We start from the raw sequence: 11733 nt of genomic DNA, 5'->3' as shown, positions 1-11733 counted from the left end.
ACCTTCATGTTCGGTACCTTATATTATCATTTTTCAGTTGCGAGTAGTATATGTCGATAATAAGGCGTAGCGACACACATGACTTCTTTGGAATGATCTGTACCAGCATAATTTTGCTTCTTCAAAACGTCACAATCAGACTGATTCACCGACACCAGACACTCTCCAAGCGCTCTGTCATAAACACCAGAAGCTACGCAGCACTACATGTTAGTTCTTATAAAAATGGCTCTAAGCGCTATGGGACTTAACACCTGAGGTCATCAGTCCCCTAGAACTAAGAACTGCTTAAACCTAACTAACCTAAGAACATCACACACATCCATGCCCGAGGCAGGATTCGAACCTGCGACCGTAGCGGTCGTGCGGTTCCAGAATGAAGCGCCTAGAACCGCTCGGCCACAACGGGCGGAGTTAGTTTTTATACATTGCAATGCTTTTCATAATTTCCGGATAGTGTTTGTTCAATACAGCTATTAAAATATTGTGCTTTTTCTTTAGTTTCCATTGGTTGTCTTCGGTGATAAAAGCTTACGTTCAGTGAACATCTGTGTCTTGTTTATATTCTCGATTTCTACGTTCGCCTGCAACCTAGAAGTCAACTCCACAACTCACCAAAAGATACGTTTCCACCAATTATTACTTTCTTACACTTTAAACGTGCGGTAGTGGTTTTTTAGTTTACTGTGAAAGTAGTGTGACAAATGTGGATGTTGCCGTAGGTTGGTTAATAACATGGCAGGACTCAGGACTGTAGATTGAACATTCACTGGGGAGATTGCAGCCAACTCCTATGTAGTTGTACATTATATCGTATCGTCGGGGGGGGGGGGGGGGGGGGAGGTCGTGCGCTCCAGGCAGAATCCGAAGTGGCCTACTACCGATTAGCAATCAGTTTGACTTGTTACTTGAAACAGGAGAAGAGCCTCAAGACGTTTTTGCGATAAGTAGAGTGCAGCAGACTCGTAGGAACAGCTTTAAGGCTACGTCGGTAGAAAAACCAAACAGAAAGAAAACAGTGTGTGGATTGTTTTTGGGTGAAACAAAATCTCATGTCTGTGCCACGCCTCTTGCTGTAACTGGGAAATGAGGAAACAAATATCATGGCCTGCACATGAATAGGAAGTAGGAGAACAGAGAACCTGAGCATCTTGCAGGAAATGAAGGTGGTCGGTTACAGGCACGTAAGACAATATCCCTGTGATTGTTATAGTCATAGAGGCACATTCTTTTACATTGGAACCAGGTTACAGACAGTACTGAAAGAAGTTAGTGCAGAACAGGACCAAAAGATCTGTAACAGTTTCCAGAAAAATTAAATTTATTTGTTTCATCAGGACATTAGAGGGTTCACAAACAAGGTAGATGAGTTTCTCATATTTCTAGAAGATGTGGGAAATTCTGAAGAAATAGATGTCGTGTGCCTTCCTGAACACTGTGTAACAACAGGAATGGAAACGTTAAATGTCAGGATTTATAAACTCGCGTAAATTTCATGTAGAATTGACGTGGGAAAATTGGACACAAAACCAAAAATATTGAAGCAGACAGTTTTTGTGTGGATCAAAACCTAAAGGGACGTGTTTGTGAGTTGCTATTGCAGAATTCTTCTCTGGTAATTCTAACATTCTGCAGATCCCCTTCAGGAAAATTTCAGCTATTTATCAGAAAACTAGATGCCTTATTGAGCTACATTTCAGTCAGGGAAGAAACAGTTAGTTGTTTGTGTAAATTACTATTGAGACTTCTTAAAAAATACGAACAGAAAAAATTAATTGGAATCATTATCTGGATGTCTGCATCTAATTTCTGTAATCAGTTTTTCAACTTACGTGCATCCATATACAAACTCACTAATTGACAGCATTTATATAGACAGTGCTATGGGCGAAACTATTAATGTGTTTATCCAGCTGTTAATGGATTATCTTATAATGATGCACACTCGAAAAGAAAATTAACAATGTAGTTCCTTACAGCCCTGAGGTACATTCATAGAAAGCACTGAGAACCGGATATGTTTTAATAGTAAATTAAAAGAAGCAGCATGGGATGACGTATTTGTATAAAAAGATGCTAGTTTCATATTCAGTTTATTGCATAGTGTCAATATTTGAAAGTTGCCTTCCTAAAATGTTATCCAGGAAACCCATCAAAAACATCAGAAAAAAGAGTAAACCATGGATAACGAAGGGAATTAACATCTGATGTAATAGGGAGCTGAAAATTTATGTAAAGGTCAGAATAAGTCAACATCCAACATTATTTTCATACTACAAAAAATAATGCACTATTTTAAGGAATGTCTTTAAAAAGCCAAGAAGGTTGTGTGTCCTGGCAGAAATTAATAGTGCTAATAATAATATTAAATCTATGTAGGTTATTGTAAAATAGGAGACAGGACAACCAAACGGTGTACAGTATATCATAACAATTCTAAAGTGCACTGTCGAATAAACTCTAATTGCGTCATAGCGTAGCAAAAAGTTTTTCTCGCTGTGATTATATTATTTAAGTACTGGAAGCATAATGAATCTATAGCGTGTCAGCCTACCAACCGGGTCATTAATGTTTACCAGTAGTCCCTTGTTCTCCTCTGGTGTTGACATGTGTCGATTTCCTGTTTGTGGTGTCTCGTGTTGGGATTGTTTCTGTGCCCTGTGTGTGTGCCGACCGGCAAAATTCGGGAAGATTACAATTTGATCCTTTTTACGGAACTTGCTGGTTTGTAAACGGTAGTGCGAAATTCTATTAAGTCATAAGTAAATGTTCCAAATCATGAATGCTTTCTTCTTTATGAGGCTGTTTAATATTTATTTTTGCCAGCTGCCAAAGTTGCGACCTTTCCATAAGGAATGTGTCAATAAGAAAGGCCATGTTTTTATACAGTTCTCTCTATCAAAATAAACAGTTTCTCTCTCCTACTCTGCAGTGGGATCATCGCTGGCTACCAGCGTCCATGAAGCAAGAAGCTCACGTCTTGAAGAGACAAGCAAACATTCTTCCTATTAAAATTTAAAATAAAAGAGTTCCTTTACATCCATCCCCCACCCCCTTGTAGGATACACCACAAACGATGTAGCTCATCAACGAAAGTCAATAAATAGAGTAGAGTAATCCTAATATTTCGGTTTACATGATGACGAAAATTAGAAATGAAAGAGCTTCTCAAACAATTAAAGTCATCCACTTTTGCCTTCCGTGTGACCGTTAGTCTAGGAAACACACGAACCAAAGTCCTGACATATTTTGCATATTTCCTCTCAACAATTTCTTATGGAATAGTTTTCGGGAATAACTCATCATTTAGAAAGAAAGTACTGATTGCTCAAAAGAGAGCGATCAGCGGTCACCATGTAGACAGCACTTCGAAGAGTTTCGGGTTTTAACTGCATCGTTACAATACATGTATTCGCTAATGAATTTCATAATAAGTAACTATCATAATTTGAGAAGAACAGTGAGGTCCATACCTAGAACACAATAGAAAAAGGTGATCTTGATTACCAATTATTAGAGCTATCAGTGGATCAGTAAGGACTTCAGTAAGCAGCAACAAAAATATTTGATCATCTGTCCAACAACATAAAATTTTTGACAGAAAGCAAAAGAAGTTTTAAATCAAACATAACATCTTTCTCCCAAACTATTTATTCAGTTACACTAACGAATTTCTATTTAAAAATCTGTAGCCTGAAAAAAACTTCTTTTTAAGAGTAGATGCATGAGTAGGGCCAAATAGTAATGAGTTCATTAATGTTAAACTAACCAAGCATCCTCTTCCTGTAAACTGACTCATTCCACATTTCGATAGAAGAATTGTTCAATTGATCTATGGCTTATGTAACTAACCATCTAAACACAACTTTCACGAAACTAAAAGTATTGTGCACAAAGAATTCACTAAATGTCTTGAAACGCTTCATACTCTGACACTAATACAGCTTAGCTGACAGCGATTATGGACTGCAAATGCCACTTGAATACCGCTATGTAGCAGACGAACTAAGAATATCGAAATCTACTGCATGTAAACCTTTCATGTGAGAATTATATATATGGGAAGCTTGTGCTTACTTATTTCCAGATGCCTCATGCGCTGACTGCGAGATTGTTTCTGGGAATCGATGCTAACTGTTGTAATTACATCTGGGTGTTTTCCACATACGAGTAAATAGATAACTGAGTGCCACAAATTTGAGTCTCCACTATAAAACAAGACTCAAAGACTCTAACTAAGAGCACCATTAGCACTCAAGGTCGATCAGTATTGAATTTAACAAGACGATGCATGTCTGCTGTTGAGAAAGAGTATGACCAGGCGCGCCGACATGTAAAAATTATTGGGTGCCCATACTGGGGGGTCTTGCCCTGGGAAATTTTCTAAATTTTAGATGAAAAATAGTGAGTCGTAAAGTGTTTTAAGCATTTTAGAGTCATATGATCAATATTAGAATCCCGAAAAGTGGACTCTCGATAACTCTACACTCTGGGAAACTCGACAAGCCTGACACATTTTTTGGCTTTGAAAAAAGAAAAAAAACATAAAAAAACACGGGAATTTGGTAAAAAGCTAATTTAATTTACTGTAATAATCATGCTTATAGACTATTACAGAGCAGTGAATATATAGCTCTGAGAAGACTGAAATCATATTTAAATAAATCCTGAACTATCATTAAAAGAATAAAACACAAAATATTGCTGTCACACGGTAACAGCACTTTGATTAATAAGTGAAATAACTAATTTAAACTTACGTTGAATAAGGCTCAGGGTTCATCAAATAAAAGCGATATAACAGATTTAATGCTTTAATACCGTTAATAATGTTAACACAGTATGCCTTATACTTTCAGTTAAAAAGTATGTAAACAGCGGGTTTTAATTGGGTCTTTCATCCTAAAAATATTTAAGTATTTGAAAATAACCAATACAGTACTTTAGTAATATAGTAATACAGTATTAATCTAGTACTAATATTTCGAAAGTGAAAATTTAACGTTGTGTATCTATTTAATTCTCTATTTTATAGATTTTTAATATTGCTCTAAATGCCATTATTAGGGGTAGAGTGTATTTAGAAAGGTGCAAATGTAGGTCGTCTGACTGGATAACTGAATATGAAGTCGTTGGTGACTGGTCGGATAGCCAATTCATCCAAAACATCTCGGTAGGCATGAAGAACAGCCAAGTTGTTCAATCGCTTCTGTCCCATTGTTGATCGGAGATATGATTTCAGTCGTCTAAGGGCGCTAAATGACCGTTCTGCTGTTGCTGTCGTGATTGGAACTACTTGAAGAAGCTTAGTGCACTTCACTACTTCACATAACGTTTCTCCAACTGCAGACTCTAGTGTAACGTACTTTCTTAGATCCCGCATGTTTTTTAAGACCAGTTGTTTTTTATTAGTCATATCAGCTAACACATTCAAGTGTAAGCGCTGTCTCTCAATGTCCAGGTCATTTTTGAAACCTCAGTTGACTTTTGCAAATTTGTTTCACCTCTGTTTACCATAAGCAAGCACTCTTGTTGAACTGCAATGACCTGTATGAGTCCAGTTGAAGCGAACCGCTCAGTAATGCAAGATAACCCCATTTCACAAACTTTAATGTAAATAGCTTTGTAGAAGTCGTTTGGGGTTTTGAAAGTGTGCGGTGAGCTGGCTTCGTTGTTTTCATACTTCTTCGGTATACTTCGATTCCGAGGAAGCTAAGGATCATCAACTTATGAAGGTTTTTCTTTTAAACACAATTCCCAAAAGTGTTGAAAACTATCACGCTTCCACTAAATATACAAATCAAACCCTCATATATTTTTTTCAGATCAGCAACACTTAGATGAGGGCATTGAATTTTTTCATTGACATCTTCTACTGGGTTCATTGCATGGAAAGAAAGAAGTAAAAAGAAATAAGTCTTAAAAGTGTAACATTGACTCAAGGTAGCCTGCACATTTGTAACCTGCCTCTGTTTTGTCCTCTGCAGGAAATATTTCAAAAAACTCTAGTTCTTCAAAGTTTTTCATCTCAAGTTAGTAGAAGCTCGCATAGTCCAGGCAAAGGGGTTGTAGATCAGCTTGGTCGTTGGCGCTTTCACAGCGTATGCTTCTGAAAAGTCCCATCTTTTTGTTGGATTACTAACTTACGGTGTTTAAGTCCTTGGCTAAAGCCATAATATCACTCATAGAAAAGTCTCACCGGTGAGCAGTGCAGTGCACATAATGTGCTTTTGGTTCTATATCCACAACTAACTTTTTTAGTCCTTTGAATTTACCTCTCATATTCAAGGCACCAACATATCACTGTCCTCTTAAGTTATACATTGACAAATCAATACGAGCAAAAACTTCTTTTAAAATATTAAACAGAGTTTGTGATTCAGTGCTGGGGGTCTCATATAAGCCAATAAAGTCTTCGTTGATGATTAAGTAATCATCGACAGTACGAATAAAAAAATGAGCCTTTTTTCGTGAATCGAAAAATCACTTGTTTCGTCAACCATAATAGAAAAATGTTTAGAGTTCTTCATTGAAGCCAATACCTTTTTCAACACAGACTTTCCTAGTAGATCAGTCTCGTTAGTGTGCCAGTGAAGCGATGAGCAATGCCCGGGTGTATGGAGTTGTGGAAGGCTGCTCCAGTGCAATGTCTACTTGTTTTCAAAAAAATGGTTCAAATGGATCTGAGCACTATGGGACTTAACATCTGTGGTCATCAGTCCCCTAGAACTTAGAACTATTTAAACCTAACTAACCTAAGGACATCACACACATCCATGCCCGAGGCAGGATTCGAACCTGCGACCGTAGCAGTCACGCGGTTCCGGACTGAGCGCCTTAACCGCGAGACCACCGCGGCTGGCCACTTGTTTTCATAGACTAATGTTTTATCAGTAGCTCCTAAACTTATTGAACACATACAATGATATAATAATAATCTGAATAGTGGGCTCCATATAGTTCCCAAGTTGTGCAGCGACCGTAAACCATAAAATTACCAAATAAGCAGCAACCAGTCGCAAAATCATGTTTTCTATATTTACTTTTGCAAATCGGTTTCAACTGATTAACAGCCATCATCAGTGCTTTCAACGTATATGTCCCCTGAGTAGACAGTGATACTACTCAGGGAACATATACGTTGAAAGCACCGATGATGGCTGTTAATCAGTTGAAGTCGATTTGCAAAAGTAAATGAAGAAAACATAATTTTGCGACTGGTTGCTGCTTATTTGGTAATTTTATAATAACAATGGCTATAATGAATCAAGCCATACAGATATATAGGTTTGGTAACAATTCCAGGTGTTATCTTATTTGACCTTATCTATTCCCTCTGAATTTAGTAAAATAAAGATCACATTATGTGCACACATCTGACATTAATAATTTAGTTATAACATGTTGCCTTAAGTATGCCATCCTACTTTCATTTCAAAAAAGTTCGAAATGTAAAATGCAAAAACAAAAGAGCAGTCTGTTAAAACGACAACAAATCGTAGAAAAGTTTCTCTTGACGTCAGTCTGCTCAATTAACTATGAATTTCTATTTTTTCTAATTGATCTAAGAATAACATGGTGCAGTATTTTGAAACTGCTGTTTCGGTACCTACTGAGTGCTCATTATTTAAGGAGCTGACCAAATTCAGATATGCTATTTGCTACTCATGGTATGTTCTTTGAACTGCACAAAGAAATTGAGACTAATTTGTCCAGCTTGTTGTCACAGTCCTTGCTTTTAATATTGTAAATGCCGAGATTGTAAATATCATTTCAGTTGTTGGTTGCAGTGTGTTTCAGTTTCATTTGTAAAGAGTTCTCCGTGACACATATTAATATTTCTATATCCAAAAAGCCAACGTGTCTTATCTGAAATATTACCTGTAGGCCTGTGTGTCGTACTGACGAATCTGGGTGTTTCTATGCTTGACATACTTACAGTTGTACATTTTACATTATTTTGAATGAAATGAACATTCCCAGTACACTGTCATTGGATTTCTCATAGTGTTTCAAAATTAGCGTTTCCTTTTCCTTTTCAACAGGGTCTGAGCGTAACTTTAACATGCTATGGACCAGAGATATAAAGAATCCTTTTTTATGTTTATAGGGATGGCTTAAGTTTGTACTAATAAACATATCAGTATATGTAGGCTTTCTAAATATTCGAAACTGATTCTGCTTCTAATGTATGTAATAGTCAAGTCCAGGAAATTAATTAGTTGTGTTCATTGTGTTCGACTGTGAATTGCATGTTAGGAAGCACATATCTTAAGATTCATATGGCACGGATTTGGTTTTTAGTGCCACTGTAAAGCATATTGTTAATATATCTTCCATAATAAACAGTTTTGGCTCTAATTTCTTGTTTTCTTCTAAAAATTTACATTCGACGTAGTTGACAAATGTATCTGCTACCTCGCTAACAAGGAAATTACCTATACCCATTTCTTTTTGTTGACAGCATACCTTATTGTTGAAACAAAAGCAGTTAAAATCTAAGACAGTTTCTAGAAATGCTATAAATTCCTTCAATTCCCCACGATTCAGCTTTCTATGTTTCAATAAATACCAATTGTCTTCTTGGTAGGAATTTTTGCATAAAACACTTATATGTCTGACCAGGTGAACTTCACATCTTCTGAAATGTCTCTTATAGATTGTAGGATCAACTAGTTACTTTTTTCTGACATTGAATGTTTGTTTGTAAATTTGTGTAGCCTTAGAATTTTATTGAAATTTTTATCTAGTTTCTAACATGCAAAATTGATTTTATTTACAATAACTGTAATTGGAATACCCAGATTATGTGATTTCGATTGTGCTCTCAGTCTAGGCAATTGTGAGTTCGTAGCTTTGAGGCATAGTTTCTTTTAGCACAAATAAAAAGTTATTATCAGCCATTAGGATCTTTCACAAATCTCATTTTCATTAAATAAGTGTACACTTTTTTTAAAATTAATCTTCCTCTTTGATAATGACAAGTGTGTTATACCTTTGCCCACATTATTGAGCATAGCCTTTGCAGTTGCCCCTTTATTATTGATGCATTTTAAAGATTTTAAAATCCTTATTACTGTCTGTTATTTCTTTTTATATTTCGATAAATTTCTTTGTTTCCAAAGCGATTTTTACTGATTGGACCTACCTAGTTTTGCTGCTTTAGTGGTTACCCGGTTATGTGCTGTCATACATTTTACACTATTTTGATTCAAGTTTTGTGTGATATTACACTAAACGCCTTTATCTGTTAATTTAGTTTCTTATTTATTGAACTGAATTTCACCGAGGCTCATTATTCTCAGATAGAATTCATGCATATTGTTAATTTTTTTCACTATTAGTTTCTCTAATACGCTTGTCTTTCATCGAATCCTGTATGATACTTATCTCTGAAACACATAATCTTAGGTTTTGGCTGCTATATTTCATGTTTCACTCATACAGCAGCGATTCATTGAAATCTGTGTGATGATTGAGCCAATTTATAGAAATCTGTTTAATAGCATTATGGATAATGATATTGATTGTGAGTATCAAACTGCTGACACAAATCTCTTTTCATCTTTTTTATCTAACTTTCTAGTTGCATATTTCTTTATTTAAGGAGTTGTATATCGATGCAGAAGAAATGGATTAGCCACGGAACAGGCAGTCTGGAAAGCCATTTGTGGGCAGCAGGTGTGTCCCTGTGGACAAGGCGATTTCTAAAGGAGATCCACTAGAGGAGAGGACATTACTCTGGCTACTTGTCAACAGGTAGGAACTGTCAGCTGCGCCACTTTGTCACAGTAGCAGTGAGTGGTTCCAAGGCCTTAGAATAGCAAACTTCATTTGGCATGGCAGCGGTGACTTCCTAAAAGACTCAGTTTGGGAACAATGTTGTGCATCTGCCCAATGCAAAATAAGTTATTTTATAAGCCGCCATACATGTTAAAAAGAACAGCTGGGTGGTCCATTTTTGCTGACGGGCTTTATGAGAGAGCTGGAGAAAATCATCCCTAGAAAAATACAGTGACTTTCACATGAGCAACGAAGCTCTCTCTCATGACGTGAGAGTGCAACTCATTGAGTGGCTCAAAAACCATCTGCTATGTTGGGTGCTGAAGCTCCGTTTCTAAGATTTGAGTGGAAAATCTTTGGACGAGCCTTCCCATTGTTGACTTGCATTCGAGAATCAGCTTTTAGCTCCATGGCTAATGAGTTGTAGCTGCTCGTAAGCTCTAAACCATCGATTCTTGTGAGAGTAGCTTTCAGCATGAGCTGTCTTGGTAGGAGAATGGTATGTGTTTTTCATTCTTCTGCTTTAAACTTTATTGGACAACAGAACTTGATAATTCAATTTGGAGCAGAGGGCTCGTCCATGACTAAGCAAGATTAGATGTTTGTTTATGGAACCAGTGCCTTATTTTCTGGCATGATAGGAGCAATTATTACACATTCAATTGTGATTATGTGTTTTAGGACATAACCTGTAGGAATGATAGCAACTTTCGCCTTTTGAATTGCCCTGAAGTTCATGGTACTTCCTTTTTGTGTGGGTGCTTCCAAAAAGTAAATAAAATTTGAATTAATTTGGACCGCATATTATCAATTCAGTATTTGGTAATCTACCCCGGTACTCAATTATTTATAAATTTCTAATAATGACACCTAGAACTAACTTACCAGGCACTTTCTATCCTCATTATACAACACATTGCACAACAGATTCTATTATATATATATTAATTCACAAGTAGCAACTGTCTCTCAGTCCCACCATCTGGAACAGATCTCGTCTGAGTCTTGTATAAAATTGCTTACTTGAGATATTCTGATGGGTGGTTGGAACTTGCATTTTACACAAAATCTTTCATGACAAAATATGCTTTCATAAAATAAATATGCTGCCTTGTACCTACCTACCACGGAGTTTTCAATGAGAAAAAGTGAATTTAGAGTCATGTCATAGATAAATGAAACAAAAAAGGGAAAAATGCAATTTAATTTGCTTGTGCATTTAACTAAACCCTGTTCCTTTTCTTTCAATATTTTTCCCTGTATTACGTCTTGGGTTTTCCATATCTTATTGTTACTACAGCAGTTTTTGTTTGTATTGGAAACTTTTGGAAGAGTTTTAGTATCTAGTATGTTTGGATACGTCCTGTGTTGGTTAGGATCATGGGGATAAAATTCCTTTCTTGTATTAAATCGTAATCAGGTGCAGGCAAGAAGACAAATCAGGGCACAAACAGTGTAAGAAAGGAACACCACATAAGAAATATGGAAATAAAATGTAGTGAAGAGGAAAAGTTGGAACCAGAAGAGCAGTCAACATTTCCTGTAGGACGTGGAGATGTGGGTGAATGAGAGGCTGCTCTTAGTTTAGAGAACAGAGAGGTAGTTGGAGTAAATGGAAACTGTGAATGCACAAATGAGAACACAGCAATGCAACACAATGTAAGCATCAGTTCAACTTTTGGAGTTGCTGATCCAGGATATATCAGTTCAAATTTTACTACAGTTAGTGATGTTCAGTTGAGCCATCCCTGTGCATCGACAGCAAAACCCTTTGGAGAAAGGGTATGACAAATGTATTACTTCAGTTTATAAAGAATATTAGTGACGATACAAAAGAGATGCCAGGAAAGAAGGAAGAGCATTTACTTGAAATTGGGACCCAACTGTAACAAACAGCACGATTTGGCTACTCTTCTCTTCTACATAACTGCTAGAACATCGTTTGGAATT

This window comes from Schistocerca nitens, chromosome 5 (assembly GCF_023898315.1).
Source record: "Schistocerca nitens isolate TAMUIC-IGC-003100 chromosome 5, iqSchNite1.1, whole genome shotgun sequence".
Lineage (NCBI taxonomy): Eukaryota > Metazoa > Arthropoda > Insecta > Orthoptera > Acrididae > Schistocerca > Schistocerca nitens.
Note: the sequence above shows the minus strand (reverse complement) of the source record.